This window comes from Dasypus novemcinctus, chromosome 7 (assembly GCF_030445035.2).
Source record: "Dasypus novemcinctus isolate mDasNov1 chromosome 7, mDasNov1.1.hap2, whole genome shotgun sequence".
NCBI lineage: Eukaryota > Metazoa > Chordata > Mammalia > Cingulata > Dasypodidae > Dasypus > Dasypus novemcinctus.
In genome coordinates, this window is record NC_080679.1 from 138,211,521 (window position 1) to 138,232,952 (window position 21,432).

Below are 21,432 nucleotides of genomic sequence, written 5' to 3' on the forward strand. Positions count from 1 at the left end.
CCCCACATGAAAACCACAAAGACACAATGTGGGGAGAGACTGAGGGTGTGCCTTGACCTGGGAGGATGGAGCGTGATCTGAGGGCTGCAGGCCCCAGCCTGGCATTGCTGCCCCCATGTTGGATGTGAAGATTGAGGCCCAGAGGCAACAGCCCTCAACCTAGGGGCAGGGCATGTCTTACCCTCCTCTTCCCATCTTAGGTCTTCACTGAGTGGCCCTTATGGCCAGGCTCCCTGATGCCCCAGACTCTTCTACTTTCCAAAGGCTGGTGACAGGCCCTGTTCCCTTCAAATTCTACACCAGGGCATGGGGTCACATGGGCCCTGCCGAAATGCACTGGTAAGGTCTGAGGAGACTCTGAAGGTTATTTTGCCACCACTGGGAAACTGCTCCTAAAAGGAAGTCTTTCTGATTTCTGCTGCAGGAATGTGGGACTGAAGGTGGAGGGTGTGTTCCAAGAGCCAAGGAAGGAGGTCGAGGACCTGCAGATGTGGAAAGCAAAGCATGCTGGATGGAGCCCAGACAAGGCCTGACAGAGGCCAGGCATCAGGGGTGAGGTCAGAACAAGGTTTGGCTCTGCAGTAGCAGGTGGAGAGAGCATGTGAGGGATGAGAAGACCCCCAACCCCAACCCTAACCCTAATAGTCACACCTCCCCTTTTCCCAGACTCACCTTCTGGCTGCTGCTTCCTCAAGCAGGAATCCCTGTGGTATCATCAGCCTAGAGCTTACCAGTCTAGGTTCTGGCTGCAGGCCAAGTTCCCTGCTTACCCATCCTTCCATCAGCAAATATATCTTAATATGATGGCCCCAGATGACAAATGGGTATTAAAGCAAACCCAGTATCTCATCATTGGACATCTAGAAACCATAAAGTTCAGAAACCTGCTGAAACATTGAGACAGATGTGGCTGGAGGCAGCCCTAGCATGAACTAGCCATGGCAGAAGGGGAAGCAGCAGCGGGAGATGAGAGTATCCTCCAGGTGAGGAAACTGCTGCCCCTGTTGAGAGGGGTCACCTGGAAAAGGCTTGATGGAGAGGTCCTGACCTTGGAGGGCCAGGCTTGTTGGAGGTAGCTCCATCCCAGGGAGGAACCTGAGCTGTCCTTCCTGTAGTGGGTGCCTTCTCTGCATTCTATCCTTCCCCAGCTTCAGGGAACACAAGAGGGAGCCTGGGGTCAGGGCTAGAGCAGAGCCTCTGCTTCCAGAAAGCCTGGCTCAAATTTGGTTCCCCCATGTTGATTACATGCCCTTTATGACTGTTTTAATAGTCTTCCCCCTCTGAGCCAGGTCTCAATTATTTGTGAAATGAGGATAACACTGCTAGCTCTGTAGAGCTGTAAAAATTATAGTAAGTACATTCAATTTATAGGAGCTGTTATTGGCATATTGTGAATTCTCATAAAAAAGTTCCTTCTTACTTTTACTAGGTAGAACACAACTGCCCAGTCCCCTTATGCAGTCCACTCTGATTCCAAACAAAATCAATTGCAAAACCCCCTATGTGATTTCAGTCATCTAGCACTGTGACCTGACCCATTCAGCTCTGAATTCTGCACAGCAGCCTTCACAGTGTTTGTACAAAGGACGCCACAAGGAAGTGTTTGCTGAATAAGGATTAGATGACCTGAGGATGTGTTTTTAGCTGCTTCCAAGGGTCAGAGTGTAGTAACTTGCAGTAACAGTCTCCTCTAAACTTGGTGAGTTAGAAGTCACAGCTACCTGTGGCAGAAGGCAAATGACAGAGTGCTTCTCTCCAGGCCTCCTTGCCCTTCCCCTTGTCACACTGCAATGCCTCCTGCTCTGCCTCTGGGACCCGGTTCTGGGCCTTCCCCTTGCACATCAGCCAGTGACAGGTGCATGTGCTCATGCTCTCCTCCTGAGGGTAAGATGTCGGCCAGACTGCTTTTCTTTAGTCAACCCTGACATGTGAAGGAGCCTAGATCAGAGGAGAACTTCCAGAAGAGCCAAGCTGCAAACCCCCACCCTCAGACACCTGAGGGAAATCTACACCTATGGCTGTAATCACTTGAGCTTTGCAGTAGTTTGTTTATCTGCACTATTGTGGCAATGGATAAGTGGTATACCTGGAAAATATGAACCTCAGTGCCCAGATGCAGATACCCCAGGAAGAGGATTCCAGTGTAAGGTAACTATTTTTATGTGAGGAAATTGACTCTCCCCTTGAGCATTCAATTCTTCTCTTACATTTTCAATCACGGGATTTTTGTTAACATTCAACCTTATTTTCATTCCCTAGTTTCTATCTGCAGAGCCCACTAGGATTATAGCACTAAATCTCATTGCTGAATGTACATTTCAGAAAATCAGTTTGCATGTGAGTCCAGGCTAGAGATATTTGTTTATAGCTGGTTTCCTGCACTATTATACAAGACCTGCATGAGGCATCTTTACCATGACATTGATGCTCCACAAATAATTGTTGAGTGAAGAAATGGGATGTATCTGTTTGAATCTCTAAAATGCAATCTGGGATTCAGAGGTTATTGAACAAGATGGTTAGTAAAGAATCTCTATAAAAAGATGTGGAAATGGGTATGGGCAGAGGGAGTAGTCAAATTGTGACATAGACCCCAAAACTGTCTCAGCTGGCCAGGTGGATTGTGGCTCTAGAAAGCCTGCCATTTCCTCAGTTGAACTGAGTTATCCAGACGTTTCTCACTTGCTTCCATCAGGCAATGGATTATGAGCCTCCTGGAAAAGGGTGAGGCCTGCAGAAAGTGGCTCCCTGTCCTGACAATCTCTGCAGGTGCTGCCATCTAGGCTGTCTTCCACCTACATTCCCATCTACTAGAGACTGGAGGCCTTCCGTGCAGATGCAGAGAGATCTGTGGCCCACAAAATGCATCCCTTTTTAGGTTTGGAGCCATTGCTTTATAGGCATTATTTTTTAATGTATTTTCTTGAAGATACATATATTATGAATATTACATTTAAAAATATAAGAGGTTCTCACTTACACCAACCCACCCCTCCATGCATTCTGAGTGTGTGTGTGTGTTCTCCAGGTTGTGTGAATGTCGGTGTGTTTATGGAGATGGGAGTTTCTGTGTATATAAGATGCACTAGTGTATGTGAATTCAAAAGGTGGGGACCACGGGTGTGTCAGAGTGAAGTTTAGATGGTAAATACATGTGTGGGGTGGTGGAGGTTTCTATATATACATGAAGACTTGTGGGCTGGGTGTCCTAGGGCTGTGGACAAATTATGTGAAAATTCAGGGAGTTTGTAGGTATATTCTACATGTTTGGAGAATGCAAGGAGCTCAGGTGAACTCTGGAGTGTGTGCTAATTCACAAGTCTATGTTTACCCTTCTAATGCATTCATTGGAGGATTGGCGATTAGTAATTTGTGGGTATTCATGGAACAAAGCAAGTCAAATGGCCACCTATGGGTTGAACAGGGAGGAGATTGTAGTATTTTCTCATCAAAGACACTGTAGAAAGGAACACCAAATATTCTGCCTAGCAGCACAGTGGACCACTTTGGAAACTTTTGCATATGTGTGTTTTGGGGTGGCTCTGTTTATTTTGAGGGTAAAGTGACTTATTGTATATGTGTCTCTTTGTGAGGTGCGAATTGGGTCTGTGTCTATTCAGAGCATATGCATTAAATACGTGCTCACACTGCCTGGGTGGGAGTTCAGGGTGGTTTTTTTTTTTTTTTTTTTTTTTTGGTGTGGACAAATTTGGTGAGGAGTGACTGGATTTCGTGGGGGGCTGGGTTTGTGAAGGTGAACATATTATCGGGGCGTGTGGGCACATTCTGTTCATAGTTTGTCAAGATGGAGGCTTGTGTGAGTTTGTATTTGGGGTATGAGGTTATTGTGTCCATTTAGCTGAAAGAGGGGCTGTCGTGTGTGAGATTTAGGAGAGTGTGGAAAAGTTGCTCTTCGTCTTCAGGTTCTGTGGCATCGTACCTTGGTGTGTGTTCACAGGATTTGGGGGACTGACTGTTCCTTAAGTACTTGGTAATATCTGAGTTTATCGTGAATGCATTTGATTGTTGTCAGAGTCTATGGGATTGATTTGGGGGTTTTGTGAGTTTTGGTGTATTTTTTATGGGATATGAGGATATGTTTACTACTAAGTGCTTGTTTGTCCATGGATGTTTAGAGATTGTGTTTTTGTACTAAAGATTATTTTTTACTGGGAATTGTGGGGTTTATATAAATATATTTTTAAAGTTACATTAAAAAAATATGGGGTCCCCATATAGTCCACACCCCCTCACCCCGCTCCTCCCACATCAACAACCTCTTTCATCATCATAGCACATTCACTGCACTTGGTGAATACATTTTGGAGCACTGCTGCACCACATGGACTGTGGTTTATATAGTAGTTTATACTCTAACCCAGTCCACCCAGTGGGCCAGGGCAGGACCTACAATGTCCAGTCACTGTCCCTGCAGTACCACCCAGCACAACTCCAAGTTGTGAAACTGCCCCCACATCATATCTCTTCTTCCCTCTCTCTACCCTCAGCAGCTATGTTGGCCACTTCCTCCACATTAATGGTACATTTTCCTCCATTACTAATCACAACAATTCCAGAATAGAATATCAGTAAGTCCACTCTCATGCATACTCTATTCCTCCATTCTGTAGACCCTGGGATGGTTATGTCCACTCCACCTCTATATCGAGATGGGGCTTAGATTCCACATGGATGATGGATGCAATTCTCCTGCTTGCAGTTGTAGGCCCTCTTGGCTCCCTGGTGTGGTGGTTGACCTTCTTCACTTCCCTGTTTGCTGGCTGATATAAGTTCATTAAAATAGAGGGTAGGAGCTGCAGGTCTGTTGAGGCTAAGGGCCTGGCTATCACATGGACAGTCCAGGGATTCAGGTCCCCTGAGCATGCTCCAAACCCCAGTGCCAACCACAGGTCCAGTAAAAGTAACAGGATTGGCTTCCGAGCTCAGGTTCAACTCCATCCCACTCAGGAACACAAACTCCAAAGTAGGGCCAACAGACATGGCACTGAACTCCATTGCCATGACCATAGAACCTTGAGGTCTCTGGAGCCCTCAGAAGAACCAATACCTGGGGTTGTATCTACTTTGGCTGTCTCTGGGACCCTGCTGAAGCATGCATAAGAGTGACCCCTCTGATGGTTTCCTGACTCTGTTTTGGAGACTCATAACCATATAAACTCATATTTTTTGTACAAGGGACTCTGAGTGTACATTGGAAGTTCTGGCAAATATATAATTAGTGTCAGAGGTTCTTCAGGCTTCCGTGCATTTGTGAGATTGTTACCATGTATATCCATTAGGCAAGGGAATGTCTTGCATGTGTCTGGTTGTTGTGGGACTGCAGTTTGTGTGTCTGCAGATTGTAGGTAGATGGTTGTTATGCTGGCACAGGGTGTCTTTTTTGTTTAATATTATTACTATTGAAATCATGGAAATGCTCTAATAATGTCGAAGTGATGAATGTACAACTTTGTGATTATACCAGATACCACTGATTGTATGTTTTGGATTACTTGAATGATTTGTTAATACATATTAATACAACTGACTCATTTTAAAAATAAATATTATCCATGTATGATTCCCCGCTATATAAATAGAAGTGAAATACATTTTTCTGAAAACTGCTTTAATATAAGTTAGAGTGCATGTGGAGGAAAGGGATCCATCATTAGCTGATGGTGTGAGGGGAGAATGGTGGAGCCCTTGTGGAGGACAGTTTGGCATTTCCTCAGCAAGCTAACTACAGAACTGCCATGTGCTCCAGCAATCCCACTTCTGGGTATATAACAGGAAGAACTGAAAGCAGGAACACGAACGGATCTATGAACACCAGTGTTCATAGCAGCGTTATTCGCTATCGTCAAAAGATGGAAGCAACCCAAGTGCACATGAATAGAAGGATAGATAAGCAAACAGTGGTGTATACATACCATGGAACATTACTGAGGTATAAGAAACAATGCTCATTAACACACAGGATAACCTGGATGAATCTTGAAGACCTCATGTTAAGAGAAGTGGGCCAGGCACTGAAGGGCAAATATTGCATGACCTCACTGATTTGAATTAAGCAGTTTGAGCAGTCTCATGGAGCTAGTGTCTCCAGGGGACACAGAGGGAATAGGGGTTGTGAGCCTATGCCCATATGGGCAGTAACTAGGATAAGGTGGAAGGGTGTAGTTGTACAGGGGATGAGGATGACAGTGGTGTGGTGATGATATTGAGATCAACAGTGCTGGTCTGTGAGTTGGGTACAGTGGGGGTTTGTACTATCCATGGGTTGGGAGGAGGGTCGAGGGAAGGAACAGATGAACTCTGGGGATTTGCAGATCTGTGCTTAAAACTACAATGTTGGGAATATTTGCGACGGTTTGCTCGGTCGGTAGAGGTGGGGTCTGGCTGCAGACGAGGGGTCGGTCCAGCTCTGGATGAGGGGTTGGTCCCACTTGGGATGAGGGATCGGTCCTGCTTGGGACGAGGGGTCAGTCCGGCAGCAGACAAGGGGTCGGTCTCACAGGGGTTGCGCGGTTCGGCTGACGGGGTCGCCCGGCGAAGCCGGCGACAAAGGGGTCGCCCGGCAAAACAGGCGACGAACTGGGGACAAGGGAGGCCAGGCCCTTGTCGGGGGCTCTCAGGACTGGAGGGCGCATGGCAGAAGAACTACCGCGGAGACGAGGTAAACACACAAGTCCACTTTATTGAGGGAGAGGCAACAGTTTTATAGGGGCTGGGGAAGGCTGATTGGTCGAAGCCACACCCTGTTCTGATTGGTTGCCAGCGAAAGGTCAGTGGGCGGTACTGGATGGGGGAGGGGTGGTGGTTAGGGATTGGCTGTCGCTGTTGCTGGGGGAAGGGGCAGGGTTTAGGGATTGGTGGCTGCTGTTGCTGGGGTGGAGGGCAGACTTGAGTTTCCCGCCCACGCCTGGCTGTTGTTGCTGTCGGGGGAGGGGAAAAGGGCAGACTGGAATTTTCCGCCCTGCGCCTGCGCAGGGAGAAAGAAGAAGAAGGGTGCCGCCCCACAAGGCATGTGTGGCGCCATCCGGGAGGAGGGGCAGCCACGGAAGCATGGCTGCCGAGAAGGGGAGACCCAAGGGCACTCTGCGCCCATACCGAGCTCCCTTCAGGGGTGGTGGTGAGTCCGACCAGCCACCCTATTATGGGGGCAGTGGCTTGGCCTGCCGCGGCTGCTCCCCCGCCAGCAAACCACACTTCAGCCCGAGGGGTGACCGCAAATATTCTTTTAGCAAATATGGCAGGGGAAGATTACTGGTATAGGTATTGGATGGGAGTGGCATACAGAAGAGGTTGTACCTGGGGCAGGTTTCTCTGGAATATGTAAGTGCTCATCTTGTCATTATGTGTTATCTCAGTGGGTGGAGACCCACACAATAAGCAAGAAAATATTAAATCCCAATCGGGGGAGTCATGTTATCTTCTCAAATAGAGGGGCAAGAGACTCTCGAGAACATAGGCAGTGTCTAATAAAAGAAAAGAGACAATTATGTCAAGTACTCAATATTATTGCAAGTAATTATGAGTCATACTCTTCAGAAAGTGAAACAGTGGGTACCACAGGTGCTGGGGGTGGGGGAACAAAGGACAGTTTTAGGGCATTAGAATTGTTCTGCCTGATCTTTCATAAGGGGAGACTCTGGAAATTTAGGGTACTACATAGTAGAAGACTTTAGAAAACAGAAAAATATTTGTTATTGTGTTTTGAATTTTGATTCCCAATACGAAGAACTTTTAATGAATTTGAGTACGTTTTGGTCAAAATATGCCAAAACCCAGAGGCTAAATCACAGAAATATTCCATACACTGAAATATCCTCATACTAAATTACTCTTTATGCATGCAAAGTATTTTGGTTGATTGATGTTTTAACAGACAGCCTTACCCCGTCATTGATTCTCATAATTCACTGGTAGATTCCAGGTGGTTTCTTTGGCTATATGATGATTGTGCACATGATTTCCAAGCTTTAAAACACATTTCTTTTTTAACTTTTTTTTTTTTTTAAAGATTTATTGTTATTTATATAATTCCCCTCCCCTTCCCCGGTTGTCTGTTCTCTGTGTCTGTTTGCTGCGTCTTGTTTCTTTGTCCGCTTCTGTTGTCGTCAGCGGCACAGGAAGTGTGGGCAGCGCCATTCCTCAGCAGGCTGCTCCCTCCTTCGTGCTGGGCAGCTCTCCTTATGGGTGCACTCCTTGCGCGTGGGGCTCCCCTATGCGGGGGACACCCCTGTGTGGCACGGCACTCCTTGCGCGCATCAGCACTGCACATGGGCCAGCTCCACGCGGGTCAAGGAGGCCCGGGGCTTGAACCGTGGGCCTCCCATGTGGTAGATGGATGCCCTAACCACTGGGCCAAAGTGCGTTTCCCTCTTTTTTTAACTTTTTAATCTCCATTGTAAAGACCTGTATTGCACTGTTGAATAGAAATGGTAATGACTGCTGTTCTTTGTCTTTTTCCTAATGTTAGGGATATGGTGCTAGCATGCGGCTGGTACTTGTGATGTTTGCTCTAATTTGTGTTGGATGTATTTCTTTTAGTTTGTGGAAGGTCTATTGATAGTAAGTGGAAACTGTTACCACAGGTTATTTTCATCTGTTTATGTTTTCATAAACATTTTTTTTATAAGTGTTCTGTAAGGATAATATTTCTAAAAATTTCATCAGAAGTATGAGGGATTTGCTTATAACCCACCCTTCCCCCTCCCACAAGTTTCCCTCTGAGTAGTGTCTTACAATTGTGTGGTACATTTATTACAATTGATGAATAAAACATTAAAACATTACTACTAACCAAGGTCAATAGTTTACACTGCAGTTTACACTTAATTCCAATGCCTTAAAAATGCCCTATTTTCTACCTAGTATTCCCAGCCCCTCCCCTCAGAACCTCTGCTAAACACTATCTTTGCATCAATGTTACTTGTTTTTCCATTGTTACAATATTAGGTCAGAGGGGGCAAGATGGCAGCTGAGTGAACTTCCCTGATAGTATCTCCTGCAGGGAGTCAGCTGGGCGGCATTGGAGGCTCTTTGGGACCAGGCTGTTCTGGGATTTTTGCTGGTAGGGAGGTGTCTGGACGTCAATTTGGAGGGAAGGTAACAGAGAGGATGCGTCTGTGAAATATACACGGAGCTCCCAACTGCACGGGGAAAATTCCGTCCTTGGGTGGGCAGAGCCACGGCATCTGACGCCGGTGCAGCACAGCGTGGGGAGCCGCCAGTGCAGCGCAGTGGGGTTTTTTTTCTTTCTTTCTTTTTTTTGGAGGCTCTGCGGTACTGGGGAGTTCGTGGGTCCTGGGCGGCCTATTGGGAGGTTGGTGGGATGGGAGGCGCTTCCAGACTGATTTAGGCAGATAGACAGGAGTTTTAAGGCAAGGTGGGGGAATTTTTGATTGCGGACACAACAATAGCATTTCTGCCTAGAGCCACGCCCCCCCCAAGCCCGGCTACTGATCTATAGTGGTCTTAAAGTGATAGCAACAAAAAGACGCTACCAGGGTCTCCTGGGTGGGAGACATTTGGAAGCTGATTAGGGGAATATTTTGCAAAGCGTGAGAATTTCAGGTTTGGACTCTGTAATTAGCACTTTGGGCTGGAGCCCCTCCCCCGGACCTGGCTATTGATCTGAGTCATTAAATTGGCTGCAGCCTAGAGGTGCCCCCAGGTGGCCATTCCTGGGGACCACAGGGTGGGAGGGTTCCTGAAGTCAATTGGTGATATATCCACACAATAGACCCTAGTGAGTGAATGAATTGTAGGGTACAGAACACAGGATAGAGCTTGTGGATGTGACCTCGCCCATAGGGCTGTGACCACAGCACCCAGCTGTGGGAATCCCAGAAGGCTGTGATGCACTGTGGTGCTCCCAGGTTTCCTGTTAACCGGACTTGAGGTTGCCAGGTCTGAGTCCCCTGGACTCTGGTGGCCCACACCCCAGAGACTCACACCTCTTGAGTCCTCAATATCTCAGACTTTCCATCCCTGAATCCTCCATGCCCTGAGGCCCATCTGAGGTCCTTGAATGTCCTAACCCTTAACGTTTGCGGTTTTTCTTCTTTGGTTTGTTTTGTTTTTATTTTTATTCTATTTTTATTTTTTATTCAATTTTTTTAATGTTCTGATTCCTGGCATTGCATTATCCCCTAGTCTTTTCTCCCAGCGTATCCCAAAGTCTTTTTTTTTTTTCCTCTCTCTCATCCACCATCCTCTTCTATTTTATCTTAACAATACAATAGGTGCTGCAGGAAACGCCTCACATTTGCTGGGTTTCCTCATCCTCCACTGCCTCATTTCTGTGTGAATAGAGTTTGGCTATCTACACTATCCCCTTTCCCCTACATCTTGATATCTTCCATCATCTACTATCTCTCCTATATTCCACCTCCCTTTCTTTGATCCACAAAGTGTCTAACTCTTAATTTCTAATACCTTTGTTTTGTTTTCTGTTATCCACTCTTGAAACTATTACCTTTCTTTTCTCTTTCCCTCTCTCATGAAAACAATAGCTTTTTAGATCATACCATATTCCTCCCATATTCAGTCATCTACCTCATTATAGGTACTCTACCTACTGCTATAATGCTACACAATTTACATGAATCTAACCTCCATCCTCCCAGAACTCATATTGTTGCTTTGTTAACATATATCTCCAATACTACTTTACACTTTTTCCTTGCTTACACAATTGCCTTTCCCCGCCACTAATACTTTCCTTTAAAGTGAACTTAACCAGCAACAAGAAATTAGAATAAGAAGAACAAAGTGACAAAGAGAAGATATAACACTTATGCAAAAACAACAGCTAATTAATCTCCAAGACTAGACAAAGAAGCTAAGGAACTGATTAAACCCATCAAGATAATATGATCACCAGACAGCAACAAAAATCTACAAACCAAACCAGTAATCAGGAAAACATGGCTGAATCCAATCAACAAACCAAAAATCAGGAAGGGGAGCAGAACTTCGCACAAGCAATGAAAGATCTCAGAACATTTATCACCAACAAATTTAATGAAGTAATGAAAGAGGTTAGCAACATGAAGACAACACTTGGAGGGGAAATTGCAGACGTGTGCAAAAAGATAACAGATATGATGGGAATGAACACCACAGTTCAAGAAATCAAAAATACACTTGGAGCAAATATCAGCAGACTAGAAGAGGCAGAGCAGAGAATTAGTGATGTGGAAGACAGTACATCAGAAATCAAACAGATAGTAGAAGGGGTTGATAAAAAGATAGAAAAAATCCAGCTAGGACTTAGGGACCTGAATGACAATGCAAAACACTGAAACATACGTATTATAGGCATTCCAGAAGGAGAAGAGAAGGGAAAGGGGTCAGAAGGAGTGTTGCAGGAAATAATGGCTGAAAACTTCCCAAATCTACTGAAAGAGGCAGATGTACATATCCAAGAAGCACAGTGCACTCCACTAATCATAAACCCCAACAGGCCCACCCCAAGACATATACTTGTCAAATTATCCAATGCTCAAGACAAAGAGAAAATCCTAAAAGCAGCAAGAGAAAAGAAAACCATCACATACAAGGGAAGCTCCATAAGATTAAGTGCTGATTTCTCATCTGAAACCATGGAGGCAAGAAAGCAGTGGTATGATATAGTCAAGGTACTAAAGGAAAAAAATGTCCAACCAAGAATACTCTATCCAGCTAAACTAGCATTCAAACATGATGGAGAGTTCAAAATATTTGCAAACAGAAACTGAAAGAGTATACCAACAAGAAACCTCCCCTTCAAAAAATTCTAAAGGGAGTTCTGCAGGAAGAAAGGAAAAAACAGGACAGTCAGAGTTGGAAGAGAGTATAAGAAAAACAACAAAAAAGACAAAAATAGAAGGGAAAAAATACAAACAAAATATGACAAACACAAATCCAATCAAAATATGGCTAACACAAATAATTCCTTGAAAGTAATAACACTGAATGTGAGTGGATTAAACTCACCTATCAAAAGATTCAGACTGGGACATTGGATAAGGAAATATAACCCATCTGTATGCTGTCTACAAGAGACACATCTTAGACCCAGAGACACATGGAGATTGAAAGTGAATGGCTGGAAAACAATCATACAAGCAAACAATAACCAAAAAAAAGCAGGAGTAGCTATATTAATATCAGACAAAATAGACTTTAAATGCGAAACAATTGTGAGAGACAAAGAAGGATACTACATTTTAATGAAAGGGAAAATCTGTCAAGAAGATCAAACAATCATAAATATTTATGCTCCTAACAAGGGTGCCTCTAAATACGTGAGGCAAATGCTGGAAAAACTAAGTGAAACAATAGATACATCTACAATTATAGTAGGGGATTTTAATACACCACTATCTACCTTGGACAGAACATCTCAAAAGAGAATCACTAAAGAAACAAAACATTTGAACAGTATATTAGAGGAGCTGGATCTAATAGACATATATAGATCATTACACCCAAACACAGCAGGATATACATTTTTCTCAAGCGCACATGGATCATTCTCCAAGATAGACCATATGCTAGGCCACAAAGAAAGGCTGAATGAATTCAGAAAGATTGAAATCATACAAAACAATATCTCTGACCACAGTGGAGTCAAGCTGGAAATTTGCAAGGGACAGAGGCCCAGATTTCACACCACGATTTGGAAATTAAACAGCACACTCTTAGAAAAACAGTGGGTCAAAGAGGAAATCTCAAAAGAAATCAATGACTACCTTGAATCAAATGATAATAATAACACAACATACCAAAATTTATGGGATGCAGCAAAAGCAGTACTGAGAGGGAAATTTATAGCCATAAATTCATATATCAAAAAAGGAGAAAGAGGGAAAATTGAAAAACTAACAGCACATTTGAAGGAATTAGAAAAACAACAACAAAATAACCCAACCGGAAGAAGAAGGAAGGAAATCACAAAGATAAGAGCAGAACTAAATGAAATAGAAAATAAGAAAGCACTTGAAAAAATAAACAAGACCAAGAGCTGGTTTTTTGAGAAGATCAACAAAATTGACAAACCTTTAGCAAGACTAACAAAGAAAAAAAAGAGAGAAGATGCAAATACACAAAATAAGAGATGAGAAAGGCGATATCACCACTGACCCCGCAGAAATAAAGACTATTGTAAGAGGATACTTTGAAAAACTATATTCCAACAAAAATGACAATTTAGAGGAAATGGACAAATTCCTAGAAACACATAAGCAACCCATAGTGATGAAAGAAGAAATTGATGATCTTAACAAGCCAATCACAAGCAGTGAGATAAAATCAGTCATTAAAAATCTGCCAACTAAGAAGAGTCCAGGGCCAGACGGTTTCACAGGTGAATTCTACAAAACATTCTGGAAAGAACTAACACAAATCCTGCTGAAACTATTCCAAAAAATAGAATCAGAAGGAACATTGCTGAACTCCTTTATGATGCCAACATTACCCTAGTACCAAAGCCTAACAAAGACACCACAAGAAAGGAAAATTACAGACCAATTTCTCTAATGAACCTAGATGCAAAAATACTTAACAAAATACTTGCTAATCGTATTCAACAACACATTAAATGAATTATACACCACGACCAAGTGGGATTTATTCCAGGTATGCAAAGATGGTTCAACATAAGAAAATCAATCAACGTAATACACCATATAAACAGATTGAAGGCAAAAAATCACATGCTTATATCTATAGATGCAGAAAAAGCATTTGACAAAATACAGCACCCTTTCTTGATAAAAACACTCCAAAAGATTGGAATACAAGGAAATTTTTTGAACATGATAAAGAGTATATACAAAAAACCTACAGCCAACATTGTTTACAATGGAGAAATCCTAAAATCCTTCCCTCTAAAGTCAGGAACAAGACAAGGATGCCCATTGTCTCCGCTCTTATTTAACATTGTCTTAGAAGTACTTGCTCGAGCACTGAGGCAAGAACCAGATATAAAAGGCATTCAAATTGGAAAGGAAGAAGTCAAAATTTCATTATTTGCAGATGACATGATCCTATACATAGAAAACCCTGAGAGATCTACAACAAATCTTCTAGAACTCATAAATGAGTTTAGTAAAGTCGCAGGTTATAAGATCAATGCCTAAAATCAGTAGCATTTCTGTACACCAATAATGAGCAAGACCAGGAGGAAATCAAGAAACAAATACCATTCACAATAGTAAATAAAAAAATCAAATACTTAGGAATGAATTTAACTAAAGAGGTAAAAAACTTATACACCAAAAACTATACAAGACTGTTCAAGGAAATCAAAGAAGACCTAAATAAATGGAAGAATATTCCTTGTTCATGGATAGGAAGACTGAATATTATTAAGATGTCTATCCTACCAAAACTGATCTACACATTCAATGCAATCCCAATAAAAATCAACACAGCCTTCTTAAAGGAACTAGAAAAACTAACTATGAAATTTATTTGGAAAGGAAAGAGGCCCCGAACAGCCAAAGACATATTGAAAAAGAAAAACGAAATTGGAGGAATCACACTACCTGACTTCAAAACATACTACAAAGCTATAGTAGTGAAAACAGCATGGTATTGGCATAAGGAGAGACACACAGACCAATGGAATCGAATTGAAAGCTCTGATATAGAACCTCACATATATAGCCATATAATATTCGATAAAGCCACCAAACCCTCTCAACTGGGAGAGAGTGGCCTATTCAACAAATGGTGCCTGGAGAACTGGATAGCCATATGTAGAAGAATGAAAGAGGATTACCATCTCACACCTTATACAAAGATCAACTCAAGATGGATCAAAGACCTAAATATAAGAGCCAAGACCATAAAAACCTTGGAAAGCAGTGTAGGGAAACATCTACAGGACCTTGTAATAGGAAATGGATTCATGAATATCACACCAAAAGCACGAGCAGCAAAAGAACTAATAGATAAATGGGACTTCCTCAAAATTAAAGCCTTCTGCACCTCAAAGGAGTTTGTCAAGAAAGTAAAAAGGGAGCCCACACAGTGGGAGAAAATATTTGGCAACCATATATCTGATAAGAAACTTATAACTTGCATATATAAAGAACTCATAAATCTTGAAAATAAAAAGATAAACAACCCATTTAAAAAATGGGAAAAAGATTTAAACAGACACTTCTCCAAAGAAGAAATACAAATGGCTAAAAAGCACATGAAAAAATGCTCCAAATCTCTAGCTATCAGGGAAATGCAAATCAAAACTACAATGAGATACCATCTTACTCCCATAAGATTGGCACCTATGAAAAAAACAGAAGAATACAAATGCTGGAGAGGATGTGAAGAAAGGGGAACACTCATCCACTGCTGGTGGGAATGCAGAAGGATCCAACCATTTTGGAGGACAGTTTGGTGGTTTCTCAAAAAACTAACCATAGATTTGCCGTATGACCCAGCAATACCACTGCTGGGTATATACCCAGCAGAACTGAAAACAAGGACACAAACCGATATATGTACACCAATGTTCATAGCAGCATTGTTCACAGTCGCCAAAAGTTGGAATCAACCCAAATGCCCATCAACAGATGAATGGATCAATAAAATGTGGTATATACACACAATGGAATACTACTCGGCTGTAAGAACAAATACACTACAATCACACGTGATAACATGGATCAACCTCGAGAATCTTATGTTGAGTGAAACAACCCAGGCATTTAAGGACAAATACTACATGACCTCAATGATATGAAATAAGCAAGCTGCCTCAGAGAGCTAGAGACTGAACGGTAGGCTTAGAGGAAATCAGGGGGTGGAGGAAGGAGGTGAGCCGTTGTCTGCATGGGTGGAATTTATGATGAGCTGGTGGTAGGTATGAACAAAAGAAGGGATAAAATGGGGGCAAGGGGTTGCCTTTGGGTTAGGCTTTGTGGGTTTGAGCGGGGCTGGGGATGGGCGGATGGGTAATATTGCCCATAAAGTGGGGAGAGAAAGGGGTAGCATACGAACATGGGAGAGTGTCAGGTGTTGGTTGAGAGTAAAATGCTGAGAAAATTGTATCAAAATATAATTAAGAGGGTTATCTGTTTAGGATGCTCAGAGGGGATGGTCTGATGCCGGATGGGGTCCTTGGGAATGTCTGAATGCTCATTTTGCCAGAGTGGGTGGTACCATTGGGTAGAGACCCAAGTAGTGAGAGTGGGGGTGGACCCACATCCTGGGGAGGACTAATGCCATCAAATAGAGGGAACTGTATCTCTCGAGAGAAAGGGTGGCTCCCAGGGCATTGGGGCAGTTGAACAAGTTGTGCCCTGAACACTGTTGCAAGTATCTCTGGACGTGGCTCCTCGGGAAACGGAGGTTGGCTGTCACTGTGGGCACCAAGGGGAGGGGAAAATGGATGTTTAATGTGTGGAACCAAAGTAAATGTGGGGTAAGAGAGGAGTTTCGCGAGAGTACACGAGGATGAATATAAAACATGTAATATTACATGATAAACATATAGGGGACGACAGACTGATAATGTAAACCATAATGTAAAACATAGGATAACTAAAAATTTAGAAAACTGTGTGTCCTAAAGTGTGCACCACAATGTAAGCACAGATGTCACCTTGTTTGAAAGCTATTGTCTTAGACTCTGTACACCACTTTAAGTAAATATGATGTGAATAGGTTGTAAGAGTATCGCTGTGGAAGGGAAAAGGTTTTGTGGTGGATGTGTGGGAGTGCTGTATATTGTATATATGAATTGCTGTGGTCTAGGGCTCTTGTGAAGAGAAGTTCAATAATTAAGGGGAAAAAAAAAAGAAAAGGATAGGATGTAGAAATTTTTCCAAGTCAACATGTATTCTATATCTAACCTTTAAACCCATCGCTATATGCCATTTTGCTAGTAAGGGATCCTGACATTATATTGGGCTTCAATTTTCAGGAAGTTCTGGATCACAGAGTGGTTCAACAATGGCAGTGGAGGAATACTGGTATAGGATACTATTGACAGGTGATATATGGCTGACAGGGAGCTATACAGGGCATATGTCCAGGGTGCATGGTAATGTTTGGATATACTCATAGTAGCAACAATTAAAAACTACAGCTGGGGGGGTACTGGGTGCCTGGCCGGGGGTACTCTGTTGTGGTCCCTAGGGGAACAGCAGCAGTCCCCCAGGTGCAGCAGCAAGGACCGGGAAGGAATGAGGGTCCAACAGTGAGCCCCTGATACTAATGACTATGCTTGTGAGCCTATATGCCTGAAATAAGAACAAGGCTAGAGCAGCACTGTGCCTGGGAATTTCATCCTGACAGCCTTCATGTTACTCAAATGTGGCCAGTCTCGAAGCCAAACTCAGCATGTAAATGCAATGCCTTCCCCCCAGCGTGGGACATGACACCCGGGGATGAGCCTCCCTGGCACCAAGGGATCACTATCCACTACCAACTGATGATGCAACTGGAAAATGACCTTGAATTGAAGGTTCGATGTGGATCAACAGAATATCCCTGTCTACATATAATAACATGACTTTAAAATGCTGTTTGACCTAATGTAAGGGGGAAATGGAAAGGAGAAATTAGTTTATATGGCTACGAGTCTCTGAAAAAGAGTCTGGAGGCTGTCAGAAGGATTGTCCTTATGCACAACTGAGCAGAGTCTAAGAGACAGATAAAGTAGATACAATCCCTACGTACTGGTTCCTTGGAGGGCTAAAGAGACCCACGGGTTCTATGGTCATGGGAGATGGGGTTCACTGCCATGTCAGATGGCCCTTCTTTGGAGCTGGTGTTTCTGCGTGATAAGACTGGACTCAGATGGGATCTCTTTTCATAAGACTTTCATGCTACTTTACTGGAATTGCAGTTGGTGTTGGGGTTTAAGATATATTTAGGGAATTTGAATCTCTGGACTGACAGTGTGATGGCTGGGCCCTGAGCCTCAGCAGATTCCAGCTCCTACAATCTGATTTATTGGACTCACCTCACTCAGCTAAGATGGAGTTGAAGAAGGACGGCCGCCACACCATGGAGCCTAGAGTGCCTACAACTGAGAGCAGGGGGATTGCATCCAGTATCCATGTGGAATCTGAGCCTCCTCTTGACAGGGAGGTGCAATGGACACAACCAATCCAAGGTCCACAGAGAAAAGGTGGCTTTCGAGTGGGAAAAGTGGACATGGTGGCTGAGGGGTGTGGGGAGTGGCAGGAGGAGATGAGATGTGGGGGTGCCTTTGGGACTTGGGGTTGCCCTGGATGGTGCTTCAGGCACACCGGATGTTGTGAGTCCTCCCAGGGCCCACTGGATGGAGTGGGGGAGAGTGTGGGACTTGATGTCGACCATTGACCATGGGGTGCAGAGATGCCCAGAGATGTACTTACCAGGTGCAATGGATGTGTCATGATGATGGGAGTGAGTGTTGCTGGGGGGGGGGGGGAGTGATGGGGTGGGGGTGGTGGGGTTGAATGGGACCTCATATTTTTTTTATGTAATATTTTTACAAAATCAATTAAAAAATAAATAAAATGAATTGCTACCTTAAAAAAAAAAAAAACAATATTAATGTTTACTTTGTCCATGGTTACTGATCACCTTAATTGGTTCTTTCCTACACCGTACATTTTTTGGTGTTTTGATGGCCACTCTCTCAGATTCAGAGGTGGTTTAGATCTTATGGGGCAGATGGAAAGGGCTGTTTTGCTTGCAGTTGTAAATATTCTATTTCAGATGACAGTTGTCCATCATCATTTTGTCCGGTGTCTTTGGCAGACTCCTATAGGTGAATCACAACACTGATCTTAGGATTTTGGAGTGAAACCCTGCCATCCTCTGCAGATAATGACTCCCCTTTTGAGAAACAGCTTTTGGCCTGCTGCTGGGCCTTAGTAGAGACCGAATGCTTAACTATGGGCCAAGTTGCCATGAGACCTGAGCTGCCTATCATGACCCACCAAACCATTAAGTCGGGAGGGCATAGTAGCACTCCATAATAAAGTGGAAGTGGTATATATGAGAAGGGCTTGAGTGGGTCATGAATGCATGAGAAAGTTACATGGGGAAGTAGCCCAAATGCCCATGATCACCACCGCTGCCATGTCACTTTCTCCTTCCCAGCCCACAGCTTTGGACTCTTGGGGAGTCCCTTACAATCATTTGACTGAGGAAGAGAAAACTCAGGCCTGGCTTACAGATGGTTCTGCACGATATGCAGGTACCACCCAAAAGTGGACAGCTGCAGCATTGCAGCCCCTTTCTGGGACATCACTGAAGGACAGTGGTGAGGCAAATCCTCCCAGTGGGCAGATCTTGGAGCAGTGCACCTGGTTGTTCATTGTGCTTGGAAGGAGAAATGGCCAGAGGTGCATTTGTACACTGATTCATGGTCTGTTGCCAATGGTTTGGCTGGATGGTCAGGGACTTTGAAGAAGCATGATTGGAAAATTGGTGAGAAGGAGGTCTGGGGAAGAGTTATGTGAATTGACCTTTATCAGTGGGAAAAATACCTGAAAATTTTTTGTCCCATGTGAATGCCCACCAGAGAGCAACTTCAGCAGAGGAAGATTTTAATAATCAAGTGGAAAAGATGACCCAGTCTGTGGCTAATGCTCAGCTTCTTTCCCCAGCCACTCCTGTTATTGCCCAGTGGGCTCATGAACAAAGTGGCCGTGGAGGTAGGGATGGAGGTTATGCATGGGCTCAGCAACACGCACTTCCTCTTACCAAGCCTGACTTGGCTACATCCACTGCTGAGTGCCCAATCTGCCAGCAGCAGAGACCCACACTCAGTCCCCAATATGGCAACATTTCTTGAGGTGACCAGCCTGACGCCTGGTCACCATGACCACCATGACACTACAGCCTGACACAACTTCCGCCATGCAAGGGCAGCGATTTGTTTTAACTTGAATAGACACATACTCTGTATATGAGTTTGCATTTCCTACATGCAATGGCTCTTCCAAAACTAGCATCCGTGGACTTACTGAATGTCTTACCTACCGCCATGGCATTCTACACAGCATTGCTTCTGCTCAAGGAACTAATTTCCCAGCAAATGATGTGTGGGAATGGGCACATGCCTATGGAATTCCCTGGTCTTACCATGTTCCCCCGCAGCTGAAGCAGCTGGATTGATAGAATGGTGGAATGGCCTGTCAAAGACTCATTAACAGTGCCAACTAGCTGGCAATACCTTGAATGGCTGGGGCAATGTTGTCCAGAAGGCTGTGTATGCTTTAAATCAGCATCCACTTTGTGGTGCTGTTTCTCCTACAACCAGAATCCATGGGTCCAGGAGTCAAGGGGTGAAAATGGGAGTGACACTGCTTGCTCTTACCCCTAGTGACCCACTAGGACAATTTTTGCTTATAATCGTTTTGCTTCCATAGTCTTAGTAGTGATATTCCCATCCTTTCTCCTGGTTTTGGTAATTTAGTCCTCTTTTACTTCAGTTGATCTCAAGATTTGACTATTTTATTGATCTTTTCAACATAATATTGCTTTTTATTGGTTTTCTGGTATTTCATTGGTTTCCTTTCTGATGTTTATTATTTCCTTTCTTCTCTTTGCTTTGGACTTAGTTTCCTTTTCTCTACTATCTTAAAATGAAGTTTAACTTACTGATTTGAGGTGCTTATTTTCTGATTTGAGCATTCAAGCAATAATGTTCACTCTGAGCACTACTATAATGTGTTACATGTGTTACTCTCAACCCTGTTCATTTCCACTCTATTACAATTAACCTAATTATATCGCTACATACATCAGTCATCAGCTCCCATTCTCAACCCGCATTCCATTTCTTAGTAATCCATACTCCAGAGTTTATTTCCATGAGTTTACTCATCCCTGGGAGTCATAAAGCATGTTGGAGGGAAGTTATTGCATTTATATGCTGAGTTTGGCTTAGAGAGAGGCCACCTTTGAGCACAGGGTGGTTCCCACTAGCTAACTCTTAGGCACCCTACAATAGTAGGCTAAGTTTCAATTTCAAGAGTGAAGGCTCACAAACAGTCATCAATATCAAGGGCTCATCAATGGACCATCCTCCTTCACTAGTGATTGCCTCTGTGACTAGTGGGGGATTCTTGCTCTTCCATTAGAGAAAGTGGCAGAGCTCCCCACAATGAGAATTTGATATTCTTTAGTTATTGTGTGAATCTCCACTCACTGTAAAAATGCCCCACAAACACTAAAATACATTTTATGCCTTATATGCATGCCCGCGTGAGCTTCCTCTCATATATCCCCCACACTGACACCCCACACCAATGCTCCTCCCCTACCATAGTTGAAACCCTTCTGTGACCCAAAACTTCCTTAAAAATGAAGCCAAGGATATCACCAAGTATAATTAACAGGAAAATGAAATAACAATAGGTTTAAATGTAAGAAATAAAATACATAATAATTTAGAGAAATTAAAATTTAAAAATTGGGATATTA

The 21,432-nt window shown here is 43.5% G+C and overlaps 1 long non-coding RNA gene across 1 annotated transcript in view; it reads left to right on the forward strand.

The window, feature by feature from the left end:
- Positions 1-400: 400 nt before the first annotated feature.
- The window catches only part of LOC131279246 (uncharacterized), a 50,784-nt gene continuing 29,752 nt past the window's right edge, over positions 401-21,432 (forward strand). Inside the window, exon 1 of the long non-coding RNA XR_009186651.2 lies at positions 401-557. This is a non-coding gene — a long non-coding RNA (uncharacterized lncRNA). The remainder of the gene's footprint in view (positions 558-21,432) is intronic.